The following is a 16,696-nucleotide window of genomic DNA, read 5'->3' on the forward strand; positions in this document are numbered from 1 at the left end:
ATGGCAATTTTGGTCACTGTGGGGCTTCAAAAAGGGGATATTCAACATGAGGCATAATCCATTTGACATTTTGAATCATTTTTTCAACAGTTGAAAAAAAAATTTTTTTGATGAAAAACGATGACCCCGAACCTGTCGAACTTTCTCCAGATGGTCAGAAATGGTAATGTTTTATTGTTTTCTCTTTTGACTGTAAATGATTATTAAATGTGAATTATCATGTTTGGAACTAAAATAAGTGTTTGGAGTCAATTTTCTGCCAGAAATTGGTCGAAATAGAAGCTTCTGAGTAGGAGGAAAAGTCTGTTAAATGGCAATTTTGGTCACTGTGGGGCTTTAAAAAGTGGGTATTCAACATGAGGCACAATCCATTTGACATTTTGAATCATTTTTTCAACAGTTAAAAAAATAAATTTTTTGATGGAAAACGATGACCTTGGACCTGTCGAACTTTCTCCAGATGGTCAGAAATGGTCATTTTTTAATTGTTTTCTCTTTTGACTGTAAACAACTGTTAAATGTGAATTATCATGTTTGGAACTAAAATAAGTGTTTAGAGTCAATTTTCTTCCAGAAATTGCTCAAAATAGAAGCTTCTGAGTAGGAGGAAAAGTCTGTAAAAATGGCAATTTTGGTTACTGTGGGGCTTCAAAAAGTGTTTATTTAACATGAGGCACAATCCATTTGACATTTTGAATAATGTTTTCAACAGTTCCAAAAATTAATTTCTTGATTAAAAATGATGACCCCGGACCTGTCGAACTTTCTCCAGATGGTCAGAAATGGTCATTTTTGTATTGTTTTCTCTTTTGACTGTAAACAACTGTTAAATGTGAATTATCATGTTTGGAACTAAAATGAGTTGTTTAGAGTAATTTTTCTGCCAGAAATTGGTAGAAATATAAGCTTCTGAGTAGGAGGAAAAGTCTGTAAAAATGGCAATTTTGGTCACTGTGGGGCTTTAAAAAGTGGGTATTCAACATGAGGAACAATCCCTTTGACATTTTGAATCATTTTTTCAACAGTTCAAAAAATAAATTTTTTGATGAAAAACGATGACCCCGTCACCTGTCGAACTTTCTCCAGATGGTCAGAAATGGTCATTTTTTAATGTTTTCTCTTTTGACTGTAAACGACTATTAAATGTGCATTATCATGTATGGAACTAAAATGTGTTGTTTAGAGTCATTTTTTTGCCAGAAATTTGTAGAAATAGAAGCTTCTGAGTAGGAGGAAAAGTCTGTTAGAATGGCAATTTTGGTCACTGTGGGGCCTTAAAAAGTGGGTATTCAACATGAGGCACAATCCATTTGATATTTTGAATTATTTTTCAACAGTTCAAAAAATAATTTTTTTTATTAAAAACGATGACCCCGGACCTGTCGAACTTTCTCCAGATGGTCAGAAATGGTCATTTTTTAATGTTTTCTCTTTTGACTGTAAACAACTATTAAATGTGCATTATCATGTATGGAACTAAAATGTGTTGTTTAGAGTCATTTTTCTGCCAGAAATTGGTAGAAATAGAAGCTTCTGAGTAGGAGGAAAAGTCTGTAAAAATGGCAATTTTGGTCACTGTGGGGCTGTAAAAAGTTGTTATTCAACATGAGGAACAATCCCTTTGACATTTTGAATCATTTTTTCAACAGTTCAAAAAATAAATTTTTTGATGAAAAACGATGACCCCCGGACCTGTTGAACTTTCTCCAGATGGTCAGAAATGGTCATTTTTTTATTGTTTTCTCTTTTGACTGTAAACGACTGTTAAATGTAAATTATCATGTTTGGAACTAAAATGAATTGTTTAGAGTCATTTTTCTGCCAGTAATTGGTCAAAATAGAAGCTTCTGAGTAGGAGGAAAAGTCTGTTAAAATGGCAATTTTGGTCACTGTGGGGCTTTAAAAAGTGGGTATTCAACATGAGGCACAATCCATTTAACATTTTGAATAATTTTTTCAACAGTTCAAAAAATAAATTTTTTGATGAAAAACGATGACCCCGGACCTGTCGAACTTTCTCCAGATGGTCAGAAATGGTCATTTTTGTATTGTTTTCTCTTTTGACTGTAAACAACTGTTAAATGTGAATTATCATGTTTGGAACTAAAATGAGTTGTTTAGAGTAATTTTTCTGCCAGAAATTGGTAGAAATATAAGCTTCTGAGTAGGAGGAAAAGTCTGTAAAAATGGCAATTTTGGTCACTGTGGGGCTTTAAAAAGTGGGTATTCAACATGAGGCACAATCCATTTGACATTTTGAATCATTTTATCAACAGTTCAAAAAATAAATTTTTTGATGAAAAACGATGACCCCGGACCTGTTGAACTTTCTGCAGATGGTCAGAAATGGTCATTTTTTAATGTTTTCTCTTTTGACTGTAAACAACTATTAAATGTGCATTATCATGTATGGAACTAAAATGTGTTGTTTAGAGTCATTTTTCTGCCAGAAATTGGTAGAAATAGAAGCTTCTGAGTAGGAGGAAAAGTCTGTAAAAATGGCAATTTTGGTCACTGTGGGGCTGTAAAAAGTTGTTATTCAACATGAGAAACAATCCCTTTGACATTTTGAATAATTTTTTCAACAGTTCAAAAAATAAATTTTATGATGAAAAACGATGACCCCGTCACCTGTCGAACTTTCTCCAGATGGTCAGAAATGGTCATTTTTTAATGTTTTCTCTTTTGACTGTAAACGACTATTAAATGTGCATTATTATGTATGGAACTAAAATGTGTTGTTTAGAGTCATTTTTTTGCCAGAAATTTGTAGAAATAGAAGCTTCTGAGTAGGAGGAAAAGTCTGTTAGAATGGCAATTTTGGTCACTGTGGGGCCTTAAAAAGTGGGTATTCAACATGAGGCACAATCCATTTGATATTTTGAATTATTTTTCAACAGTTCAAAAAATAATTTTTTTTATTAAAAACGATGACCCCGGACCTGTCGAACTTTCTCCAGATGGTCAGAAATTGTCATTTTTTTTTATTGTTTTCTCATTTTGACTGTAAACAACTGTTAAATGTGAATTATCATGTTTGGAACTAAAATGAGTTGTATAGAGTAATTGTTCTGCCAGAAATTGGTCGAAATAGAAGCTTCTGAGTAGGAGGAAAAGTCTGTTAGAATGGCAATTTTGGTCACTGTGGGGCTTTAAAAAGTGGGTATTCAACATGAGGCACAATCCATTTGACATTTTGAATCATTTTTTCAACAGTTCAAAAAAAAAATTTTTTGATGAAAAACGATGACCTTGGACCTGTCGAACTTTCTCCAGATGGTCAGAAATGGTCATTTTCTTATTGTTTTCTCTTTTGACTGTACACAACTGTTAAATGTGAATTATCATGTTTGGAACTAAAATGAGTTGTTTAGAGTAATTTTTCTGCCAGAAATTGGTAGAAATAGAAGCTTCTGAGTAGGAGGAACAGTCTGTAAAAATGGCAATTTTGGTCACTGTGGGGCTTTAAACAGTTGGTATTCAACATGAGGCACAATCCCTTTGACATTTTGAATCATTTTTTCAACAGTTCAAAAAATGAATTTTTTGATGAAAAACGATGACCCCAGACCTGTCGAACTCTCTCCAGATGGTCAGAAATGGTCAAGGTTTATTGTTTTCTCTTTTGACTGTAAACAACTGTTAAATGTAAATTATCATGTTTGGAACTAAAATGAGTTGTTTAGAATAATTTTTCTGCCAGAAATTGGTAGAAATAGAAGCTTCTGAGTAGGAGGAAAAGTCTGTAAAAATGGCAATTTTGGTTACTGTGGGGCTTCAAAAAGTGTTTATTCAACATGAGGCATAATCCATTTGACATTTTGAATAATTTTTTCAACAGTTGAAAAAATAATTTTTTTGATGAAAAACGATGACCCCAGACCTGTCGAACTCTCTCCAGATGGTCAGAAATGGTCATGGTTTATTGTTTTCTCTTTTGACTGTAAACAACTGTTAAATGTAAATTATCATGTTTGGAACTAAAATGAGTTGTTTAGAATAATTTTACTGCCAGAAATTGGTAGAAATAGAAGCTTCTGAGTAGGAGGAAAAGTCTGTAAAAATTGCAATTTTGGTCAATGTGGGGTTTTAAAAAGTGGGTATTCAACATGAGGCACAATCCATTTGACATTTTGAATCATTTTTTCAACAGTTCAAAAAATACATTTTTTGATGAAAAACGATGTCCCTGGACCTGTCGAACTTTCTACAGATGGTCAGAAATGGTCATTTTTTAATGTTATCTCTTTTGACTAAAAATGACTATTAAATGTGCATTATCATGTATGGAACTAAAATGAGTTGTTAGAGTCATTTTTCTGCCAGAAATTGGTCTAAATAGAAGCTTCTGAATAGGAGTAAAAGTCTGTAAAAATGGCAACTTTGGTCACTGTGGGGCTTCAAAAAGTGGATATTCAACATGAGGCATAATCCATTTGACATTTTGAATAATTTTTTCAACAGTTGAAAAAATAATTTTTTGGATGAAAAACGATGACCCCGAACCTGTCGAACTTTCTCCAGATGGTCAGAAATGGTAATGTTTTATTGTTTTCTCTTTTGACTGTAAATGACTATTAAATGTGAATTATCATGTTTGGAACTAAAATAAGTGTTTGGAGTCAATTTTCTGCCAGAAATTGGTCGAAATAGAAGCTTCTGAGTAGGAGGAAAAGTCTGTTAAATGGCAATTTTAGTCACTGTGGGGCTTTAAAAAGTGGGTATTCAACATGAGGCACAATCCATTTGACATTTTGAATCATTTTTTCAACAGTTCAAAAATTAAATTTTTTGATGAAAAACGATGACCTTGGACCTGTCGAACTTTCTCCAGATGGTCAGAAATCGTCATTTTTTTATTGTTTTCTCTTTTGACTGTAAACAACTGTTAAATGTGAATTATCATGTTTGGAACTAAAATGAGTTGTTTAGAGTAATTTTTCTGCCAGAAATTGGTAGAAATAGAAGCTTCTAAGTAGGAGGAACAGTCTGTAAAAATTGCAATTTTGGTCACTGTGGGGCTTTTAAAAGTGGGTATTCAACATGAGGCACAATCCATTTGACATTTTGAATCATTTTTTCAACAGTTCAAAAAATACATTTTTTGATGAAAAACGATGTCCCTGGACCTGTCGAACTTTCTCCAGATGGTCAGAAATGGTCATTTTTTAATGTTTTCTCTTTTGACTAAAAATGACTATTAAATGTGCATTATCATGTATGGAACTAAAATGAGTTGTTTAGTCTCATTTTTCTGCCAGAAATTGGTCGAAATAGAAGCTTCTGAATAGGAGTAAAAGTCTGTAAAAATGGCAATTTTGGTCACTGTGGGGCTTCAAAAAGTGGGTATTCAACATGAGGCACAATCCATTTGACATTTTGAATCATTTTTTCAACAGTTCAAAAAATAAATTTTTTGATGAAAAACGATGACCTTGGACCTGTCGAACTTTCTCCAGATGGTCAGAAATGGTCATTTTTTTATTGTTTTCTCTTTTGACTGTAAACAACTGTTAAATGTGAATTATCATGTTTGGAACTAAAATGAGTTGTTTAGAGTAATTTTTCTGCCAGAAATTGGTAGAAATAGAAGCTTCTGAGTAGGAGGAACAGTCTGTAACAATGGCAATTTTGGTCACTGTGGGGCTTTAACAGTGGGTATTCAACATGAGGCACAATCCATTTGACATTTTGAATCATTTTTTCAACAGTTCAAAAAATACATTTTTTGATGAAAAACGATGTCCCTGGACCTGTCGAACTTTCTCCAGATGGTCAGAAATGGTCATTTTTTAATGTTATCTCTTTTGACTAAAAATGACTATTAAATGTGCATTATCATGTATGGAACTAAAATGAGTTGTTTAGAGTCATTTTTCTGCCAGAAATTGGTCGAAATAGAAGCTTCTGAATAGGAGTAAAAGTCTGTAAAAATGGCAATTTTGGTCACTGTGGGACTTCAAAAAGTGGATATTCAACATGAGGCATAATCCATTTGACATTTTGAATAATTTTTTCAACAGTTGAAAAAATAATTTTTTTGATGAAAAACGATGACCCCGAACCTGTCGAACTTTCTCCAGATGGTCAGAAATGGTAATGTTTTATTGTTTTCTGTTTTGACTGTAAATAACTATTAAATGTGAATTATCATGTTTGGAACTAAAATAAGTGTTTGGAGTCAATTTTCTGCCAGAAATTTGTCGAAATAGAAGCTTCTGAGTAGGAGGAAAAGTCTGTTAAATGGCAATTTTGGTCACTGTGGGGCTTTAAAAAGTGGGTATTCAACATGAGGCACAATCCATTTGACATTTTGAATCATTTTTTCAACAGTTCAAAAAATAAACTTTTTGATGAAAAACGATGACCTTGGACCTGTCAAACTTTCTCCAGATGGTCAGAAATGGTCATTTTTTTTATTGTTTTCTCTTTTGACTGTAAACAACTGTTAAATGTGAATTATCATGTTTGGAACTAAAATGAGTTGTTTAGAGTATTTTTTCTGCCAGAAATTGGTAGAAATAGAAGCTTCTGAGTAGGAGGAACAGTCTGTAAAAATTGCAATTTTGGTCACTGTGGGGCTTTAAACAGTGGGTATTCAACATGAGGCACAATCCATTTGACATTTTGAATCATTTTTTCAACAGTTCAAAAAATACATTTTTTGATGAAAAACGATGTCCCTGGACCTGTCGAACTTTCTCCAGATGGTCAGAAATGGTCATTTTTTAATGTTTCCTCTTTTGACTAAAAATGACTATTAAATGTGCATTATCATGTATGGAACTAAAATGTGTTGTTTAGAGTCATTTTTCTGCCAGAAATTGGTAGAAATAGAAGCTTCTGAGTAGGAGGAAAAGTCTGTAAAAATGGCAATTTTGGTCACTGTGGGGCTGTAAAAAGTTGTTATTCAACATGAGGAACAATCCCTTTGACATTTTGAATAATTTTTTCAACAGTTCAAAAAATAATTTTTTTGATGAAAAACGATGACCCCCGGACCTGTTGAACTTTCTCCAGATGGTCAGAAATGGTCATTTTTTTATTGTTTTCTCTTTTGACTGTAAATGACTATTAAATGTGAATTATCATGTTTGGTACTAAAATAAGTTTTTGGAGTCATTTTTCTGCCAGAAATTGGTCGAAATAGAAGCTTCTGAGTAGGAGGAAAAGTGTGTTACATGGCAATTTTGGTCACTGTGGGGCTTTACAAAGTGGGTATTCAACATGAGGCACAATCCATTTGACATTTTGAATAATTTTTTCAACAGTTCAAAAAATAAATTTTTTGATGAAAAACGATGACCCCGGACCTGTTGAACTTTCTCCAGATGGTCAGAAATGGTCATTTTTTAATGTTTTCTCTTTTGACTGTAAACGACTATTAAATGTGCATTATCATGTATGGAACAAAAATGTGTTGTTTAGAGTCTTTTTTTGCCAGAAATTTGTAGAAATAGAAGCTTCTGAGTATGAGGAAAAGTCTGTTAAAATGGCAATTTTGGTCTGTGGGGCTTTAAAAAGTGGGTATTCAACATGAGGCACAATCCATTTGATATTTTGAATTATTTTTCAACAGTTAAAAAAATACATTTTTTGAAGAAAAACGATGACCCCGGACCTGTCGAACTTTCTCCAGATGGTCAGAAATTGTCATTTTTTTATTGTTTTCTCATTTTGACTGTAAACAACTGTTAAATGTGAATTATCATGTTTGGAACTAAAATGAGTTGTATAGAGAAATTTTTCTGCCAGAAATAGGTCGAAATAGAAGCTTCTGAGTAGGAGGAAAGGTCTGTTAGAATGGCAATTTTGGTCACTGTGGGGCTTTAAAAAGTGGGTATTCAACATGAGGCACAACCATTTGACAGTTTGAATCATTTTTTCAACAGTTCAAAAAATACATTTTTTGATGAAAAACGATGACCCCGGACCTGTCGAACTTTCACCAGATGGTCAAAAATTGTCATTTTTAATGTTTTCTCTTTTGACTGTAAACGACTGTTAAATGTGAATTATCATGTTAGGAACTAAAATGAGTTGTTTAGAGTCATTTTTTCTGCCAGAAATTGGTCGAAATAGAAGCTTCTGAGTAGGTGGAAAAGTCTGTAAATTGGAAATTTTGGTCACTGTGGGGCTTTAAAAAGTGGTTATTCAATATGAGGCACAATCCCTTTGACATTTTGAATAATTTTTTCAACAGTTCAAAAAATTAATTTTTTGATGAAAAATGATGACCCCGGACCTGTCGAACTTTCTCCAGATGGTCAGAAATTGTCACTTTTTTTTATTGTTTTCTCTTTTGACTGTAAACAACTATTAAAAGTGCATTATCATGTATGGAACTAAAATGTGTTATTTAGAGTAATTTTTCTGCCAGAAATTGGAAGAAATAGAAGCTTCTGAGTAGGAGGAAAAGTCTGTAAAAATGGCAATTTTGGTCACTGTGGGGCTGTAAAAAGTTGTTATTCAACATGAGGAACAATCCCTTTGACATTTTGAATAATTTTTTCAACAGTTCACAAAATGTATTTTTTGATGAAAAACGATGACCCCAGACCTGTCGAACTTTCTTCAGATGGTCAAAAAAGGTCATTTTTTAATGTTTTCTCTTTTGACTGTAAACGACTATTAAATGTGCATTATCATGTATGGAACTAAAATGTGTTGTTTAGAGTCATTTTTTTGCCAGAAATTTGTAGAAATAGAAGCTTCTGAGTATGAGGAAAAGTCTGTTAAAATGGCAATTTTGGTCTGTGGGGCTTTAAAAAGTGGGTATTCAACATGAGGCACAATCCATTTGATATTTTGAATTATTTTTCAACAGTTCAAAAAATAAATTTTTTGATGAAAAACGATGACCCCGGACCTGTCGAACTTTCTCCAGATGGTCAGAAATTGTCTTTTTTTTTATTGTTTTCTCATTTTGACTGTAAACAACTGTTAAATGTGAATTATCATGTTTGGAACTAAAATGAGTTGTATAGAGAAATTTTTCTGCCAGAAATTGGTCGAAATAGAAGCTTCTGAGTAGGAGGAAAGGTCTGTTAGAATGGCAATTTTGGTCACTGTGGGGCTTTAAAAAGTGGGTATTCAACATGAGGAACAATCCCTTTGACATTTTGAATAATTTTTTCAACAGTTCACAAAATGAATTTTTTTATGAAAAACGATGACCCCAGACCTGTTGAACTTTCTTCAGATGGTCAAAAAAGGTCATTTTTTAATGTTTTCTCTTTTGACTCTAAACGACTATTAAATGTGAATTATTATGTTTGGAACTAAAATAAGTGTTTGGAGTCATTTATCTGCCAGAAATTGGTAGAAATAGAAGCTTCTGAGTAGGAGGAAAAGTCTGTTAAATGGCAATTTTGGTCACTGTGGGGCTTTAAAAAGTGGGTATTCAACATGAGGCACAATCCATTTGACATTTTGAATCATTTTTTCAACAGTTCAAAAAATACATTTTTTGATGAAAAACGATGACCTTGGACCTGTCGAACTTTCTCCAGTTGGTCAGAAATGGTCATTTTTTTATTGTTTTCTCTTTTGACTGTAAACAACTGTTAAATGTGAATTATCATGTTTGGAACTAAAATGAGTTGTTTAGAGTAATTTTTCTGCCAGAAATTGGTAGAAATAGAAGCTTCTGAGTAGGAGGAACAGTCTGTAAAAATTGCAATTTTGGTCACTGTGGGGCTTTAAACAGTGGGTATTCAACATGAGGCACAATCCATTTGACATTTTGAATCATTTTTTCAACAGTTCAAAAAATAAATTTTTTGATGAAAAACGATGTCCCTGGACCTGTCGAACTTTCTCCAGATGGTCAGAAATGGTCATTTTTTAATGTTTTCTCTTTTGACTAAAAATGACTATTAAATGTGCATTATCATGTATGGAACTAAAATGTGTTGTTTAGAGTCATTTTTCTGCTAGAAATTGGTAGAAATAGAAGATTCTGAGTAGGAGGAAAAGTCTGTAAAAATGGCAATTTTGGTCCCTGTGGGGCTTTTAAAAGTGGGTATTCAACATGAGGCACAATCCATTTGATATTTTGAATTATTTTTCAACAGTTCAAAAAATACATTTTCTGATGAAAAACGATGACACCGGACCTGTCGAACTTTCTCCAGATGGTCAGAAATTGTCATTTTTTTATTGTTTTCTCATTTTGACTGTAAACAACTGTTAAATGTGAATTATCATGTTTGGAACTAAAATGAGTTGTATAGAGTAATTTTTCTGCCAGAAATTGGTCGAAATAGAAGCTTCTGAGTAGGAGGAAAAGTCTGTTAGAATGGCAATTTTGGTCACTGTGGGGCTTTAAAAAGTGGGTATTCAACGTGAGGCACAATCCACTTGACATTTTGAATCATTTTTTCAACAGTTCAAAAAATAAATTTTTTGATGAAATACGATGACCTTGGACCTGTCGAACTTTCTCCAGATGGTCAGAAATGGTCATTTTTTTATTGTTTTCTCTTTTGACTGTAAACAACTGTTAAATGTGAATTATCATGTTTGGAACTAAAATGAGTTGTTTAGAGTAATTTTTCTGCCAGAAATTGGTAGAAATAGAAGCTTCTGAGTAGGAGTAAAAGTCTGTAAAAATGGCAATTTTGGTCACTGTGGGGCTTCAAAAAGTGGATATTCAACATGAGGCATAATCCATTTGACATTTTGAATAATTTTTTCAACAGTTGAAAAAATAATTTTTTTGATGAAAAACGATGACCCCGAACCTGTCGAACTTTCTCCAGATGGTCAGAAATGGTAATGTTTTATTGTTTACTCTTTTGACTGTAAATGACTATTAAATGTGAATTATCATGTTTGGAACTAAAATAAGTGTTTGGAATCAATTTTCTGCCAGAAATTGGTCGAAATAGAAGCTTCTGAGTAGGAGGAAAAGTCTGTTAAATGGCAATTTTGGTCACTGTGGGGCTTTAAAAAGTGGGTATTCAACATGAGGCACAATCCATTTGACATTTTGAATCATTTTTTCAACAGTTCAAAAAATAAATTTTTTGATGAAAAACGATGACCTTGGACCTGTCGAACTTTCTCCAGATGGTCAGAAATGGTCATTTTTTTATTGTTTTCTCTTTTGACTGTAAACAACTGTTAAATGTGAATTATCATGTTTGGAACTAAAATGAGTTGTTTAGAGTAATTTTTCTGCCAGAAATTGGTAGAAATAGAAGCTTCTGAGTAGGAGGAACAGTCTGTAAAAATTGCAATTTTGGTCACTGTGGGGTTTTAAACAGTGGGTATTCAACATGAGGCACAATCCATTTGACATTTTGAATCATTTTTTCAACAGTTCAAAAAATAAATTTTTTGATGAAAATCGATGACCCCAGACCTGTCGAACTTTTTCCAGATGGTCAGAAATTGTCACTTTTTTTATTGTTTTCTCTTTTGACTGTAAACAACTATTAAAAGTGCATTATCATGTATGGAACTAAAATGAGTTGTTAGAGTCATTTTTCTGCCAGAGATTGGTCTAAATAGAAGCTTCTGAATAGGAGTAAAAGTCTGTAAAAATGGCAACTTTGGTCACTGTGGGGCTTCAAAAAGTGGATATTCAACATGAGGCATAATCCATTTGACATTTTGAATAATTTTTTCAACAGTTGAAAAAATAATTTTTTTGATGAAAAACGATGACCCCGAACCTGTCGAACTTTCTCCAGATGGTCAGAAATGGTAATGTTTTATTGTTTTCTCTTTTGACTGTAAATGACTATTAAATGTGAATTATCATGTTTGGAACTAAAATAAGTGTTTGGAGTCAATTTTCTGCCAGAAATTGGTCGAAATAGAAGCTTCTGAGTAGGAGGAAAAGTCTGTTAAATGGCAATTTTGGTCACTGTGGGGCTTTAAAAAGTGGGTATTCAACATGAGGCACAATCCATTTGACATTTTGAATCATTTTTTCAACAGTTCAAAAATTAAATTTTTTGATGAAAAACGATGACCTTGGACCTGTCGAACTTTCTCCAGATGGTCAGAAATCGTCATTTTTTTATTGTTTTCTCTTTTGACTGTAAACAACTGTTAAATGTGAATTATCATGTTTGGAACTAAAATGAGTTGTTTAGAGTAATTTTTCTGCCAGAAATTGGTAGAAATAGAAGCTTCTAAGTAGGAGGAACAGTCTGTAAAAATTGCAATTTTGGTCACTGTGGGGCTTTTAAAAGTGGGTATTCAACATGAGGCACAATCCATTTGACATTTTGAATCATTTTTTCAACAGTTCAAAAAATACATTTTTTGATGAAAAACGATGTCCCTGGACCTGTCGAACTTTCTCCAGATGGTCAGAAATGGTCATTTTTTAATGTTTTCTCTTTTGACTAAAAATGACTATTAAATGTGCATTATCATGTATGGAACTAAAATGAGTTGTTTAGTCTCATTTTTCTGCCAGAAATTGGTCGAAATAGAAGCTTCTGAATAGGAGTAAAAGTCTGTAAAAATGGCAATTTTGGTCACTGTGGGGCTTCAAAAAGTGGGTATTCAACATGAGGCACAATCCATTTGACATTTTGAATCATTTTTTCAACAGTTCAAAAAATAAATTTTTTGATGAAAAACGATGACCTTGGACCTGTCGAACTTTCTCCAGATGGTCAGAAATGGTCATTTTTTTATTGTTTTCTCTTTTGACTGTAAACAACTGTTAAATGTGAATTATCATGTTTGGAACTAAAATGAGTTGTTTAGAGTAATTTTTCTGCCAGAAATTGGTAGAAATAGAAGCTTCTGAGTAGGAGGAACAGTCTGTAAAAATGGCAATTTTGGTCACTGTGGGGCTTTAAACAGTGGGTATTCAACATGAGGCACAATCCATTTGACATTTTGAATCATTTTTTCAACAGTTCAAAAAATACATTTTTTGATGAAAAACGATGTCCCTGGACCTGTCGAACTTTCTCCAGATGGTCAGAAATGGTCATTTTTTAATGTTATCTCTTTTGACTAAAAATGACTATTAAATGTGCATTATCATGTATGGAACTAAAATGAGTTGTTTAGAGTCATTTTTCTGCCAGAAATTGGTCGAAATAGAAGCTTCTGAATAGGAGTAAAAGTCTGTAAAAATGGCAATTTTGGTCACTGTGGGACTTCAAAAAGTGGATATTCAACATGAGGCATAATCCATTTGACATTTTGAATAATTTTTTCAACAGTTGAAAAAATAATTTTTTTGATGAAAAACGATGACCCCGAACCTGTCGAACTTTCTCCAGATGGTCAGAAATGGTAATGTTTTATTGTTTTCTGTTTTGACTGTAAATAACTATTAAATGTGAATTATCATGTTTGGAACTAAAATAAGTGTTTGGAGTCAATTTTCTGCCAGAAATTTGTCGAAATAGAAGCTTCTGAGTAGGAGGAAAAGTCTGTTAAATGGCAATTTTGGTCACTGTGGGGCTTTAAAAAGTGGGTATTCAACATGAGGCACAATCCATTTGACATTTTGAATCATTTTTTCAACAGTTCAAAAAATAAACTTTTTGATGAAAAACGATGACCTTGGACCTGTCAAACTTTCTCCAGATGGTCAGAAATGGTCATTTTTTTTATTGTTTTCTCTTTTGACTGTAAACAACTGTTAAATGTGAATTATCATGTTTGGAACTAAAATGAGTTGTTTAGAGTATTTTTTCTGCCAGAAATTGGTAGAAATAGAAGCTTCTGAGTAGGAGGAACAGTCTGTAAAAATTGCAATTTTGGTCACTGTGGGGCTTTAAACAGTGGGTATTCAACATGAGGCACAATCCATTTGACATTTTGAATCATTTTTTCAACAGTTCAAAAAATACATTTTTTGATGAAAAACGATGTCCCTGGACCTGTCGAACTTTCTCCAGATGGTCAGAAATGGTCATTTTTTAATGTTTCCTCTTTTGACTAAAAATGACTATTAAATGTGCATTATCATGTATGGAACTAAAATGTGTTGTTTAGAGTCATTTTTCTGCCAGAAATTGGTAGAAATAGAAGCTTCTGAGTAGGAGGAAAAGTCTGTAAAAATGGCAATTTTGGTCACTGTGGGGCTGTAAAAAGTTGTTATTCAACATGAGGAACAATCCCTTTGACATTTTGAATAATTTTTTCAACAGTTCAAAAAATAATTTTTTTGATGAAAAACGATGACCCCCGGACCTGTTGAACTTTCTCCAGATGGTCAGAAATGGTCATTTTTTTATTGTTTTCTCTTTTGACTGTAAATGACTATTAAATGTGAATTATCATGTTTGGTACTAAAATAAGTTTTTGGAGTCATTTTTCTGCCAGAAATTGGTCGAAATAGAAGCTTCTGAGTAGGAGGAAAAGTGTGTTACATGGCAATTTTGGTCACTGTGGGGCTTTAAAAAGTGGGTATTCAACATGAGGCACAATCCATTTGACATTTTGAATAATTTTTTCAACAGTTCAAAAAATAAATTTTTTGATGAAAAACGATGACCCCGGACCTGTTGAACTTTCTCCAGATGGTCAGAAATGGTCATTTTTTAATGTTTTCTCTTTTGACTGTAAACGACTATTAAATGTGCATTATCATGTATGGAACAAAAATGTGTTGTTTAGAGTCTTTTTTTGCCAGAAATTTGTAGAAATAGAAGCTTCTGAGTATGAGGAAAAGTCTGTTAAAATGGCAATTTTGGTCTGTGGGGCTTTAAAAAGTGGGTATTCAACATGAGGCACAATCCATTTGATATTTTGAATTATTTTTCAACAGTTAAAAAAATACATTTTTTGAAGAAAAACGATGACCCCGGACCTGTCGAACTTTCTCCAGATGGTCAGAAATTGTCATTTTTTTATTGTTTTCTCATTTTGACTGTAAACAACTGTTAAATGTGAATTATCATGTTTGGAACTAAAATGAGTTGTATAGAGAAATTTTTCTGCCAGAAATAGGTCGAAATAGAAGCTTCTGAGTAGGAGGAAAGGTCTGTTAGAATGGCAATTTTGGTCACTGTGGGGCTTTAAAAAGTGGGTATTCAACATGAGGCATAACCATTTGACAGTTTGAATCATTTTTTCAACAGTTCAAAAAATACATTTTTTGATGAAAAACGATGACCCCGGACCTGTCGAACTTTCACCAGATGGTCAAAAATTGTCATTTTTAATGTTTTCTCTTTTGACTGTAAACGACTGTTAAATGTGAATTATCATGTTAGGAACTAAAATGAGTTGTTTAGAGTCATTTTTTCTGCCAGAAATTGGTCGAAATAGAAGCTTCTGAGTAGGTGGAAAAGTCTGTAAATTGGAAATTTTGGTCACTGTGGGGCTTTAAAAAGTGGTTATTCAATATGAGGCACAATCCCTTTGACATTTTGAATAATTTTTTCAACAGTTCACAAAATGTATTTTTTGATGAAAAACGATGACCCCGGACCTGTCGAACTTTCTTCAGATGGTCAAAAAAGGTCATTTTTTAATGTTTTCTCTTTTGACTGTAAACGACTATTAAATGTGCATTATCATGTATGGAACTAAAATGTGTTGTTTAGAGTCATTTTTTTGCCAGAAATTTGTAGAAATAGAAGCTTCTGAGTATGAGGAAAAGTCTGTTAAAATGGCAATTTTGGTCTGTGGGGCTTTAAAAAGTGGGTATTCAACATGAGGCACAATCCATTTGATATTTTGAATTATTTTTCAACAGTTCAAAAAATAAATTTTTTGATGAAAAACGATGACCCCGGACCTGTCGAACTTTCTCCAGATGGTCAGAAATTGTCTTTTTTTTTATTGTTTTCTCATTTTGACTGTAAACAACTGTTAAATGTGAATTATCATGTTTGGAACTAAAATGAGTTGTATAGAGAAATTTTTCTGCCAGAAATTGGTCGAAATAGAAGCTTCTGAGTAGGAGGAAAGGTCTGTTAGAATGGCAATTTTGGTCACTGTGGGGCTTTAAAAAGTGGGTATTCAACATGAGGAACAATCCCTTTGACATTTTGAATAATTTTTTCAACAGTTCACAAAATGAATTTTTTTATGAAAAACGATGACCCCAGACCTGTTGAACTTTCTTCAGATGGTCAAAAAAGGCCATTTTTTAATGTTTTCTCTTTTGACTCTAAACGACTATTAAATGTGAATTATTATGTTTGGAACTAAAATAAGTGTTTGGAGTCATTTTTCTGCCAGAAATTGGTCGAAATAGAAGCTTCTGAGTAGGAGGAAAAGTCTGTTAAATGGCAATTTTGGTCACTGTGGGGCTTTAAAAAGTGGGTATTCAACATGAGGCACAATCCATTTGACATTTTGAATCATTTTTTCAACAGTTCAAAAAATACATTTTTTGATGAAAAACGATGACCTTGGACCTGTCGAACTTTCTCCAGTTGGTCAGAAATGGTCATTTTTTTATTGTTTTCTCTTTTGACTGTAAACAACTGTTAAATGTGAATTATCATGTTTGGAACTAAAATGAGTTGTTTAGAGTAATTTTTCTGCCAGAAATTGGTAGAAATAGAAGCTTCTGAGTAGGAGGAACAGTCTGTAAAAATGGCAATTTTGGTCACTGTGGGGCTTTAAACAGTGGGTATTCAATATGAGGCACAATCCATTTGACATTTTGAATCATTTTTTCAACAGTTCAAAAAATACATTTTTTGATGAAAAACGATGTCCCTGGACCTGTCGAACTTTCTCCAGATGGTCAGAA

This window comes from Lissotriton helveticus, chromosome 4_1 (genome assembly GCF_964261635.1).
Source record: "Lissotriton helveticus chromosome 4_1, aLisHel1.1, whole genome shotgun sequence".
Taxonomy (NCBI): Eukaryota; Metazoa; Chordata; class Amphibia; order Caudata; family Salamandridae; genus Lissotriton; species Lissotriton helveticus.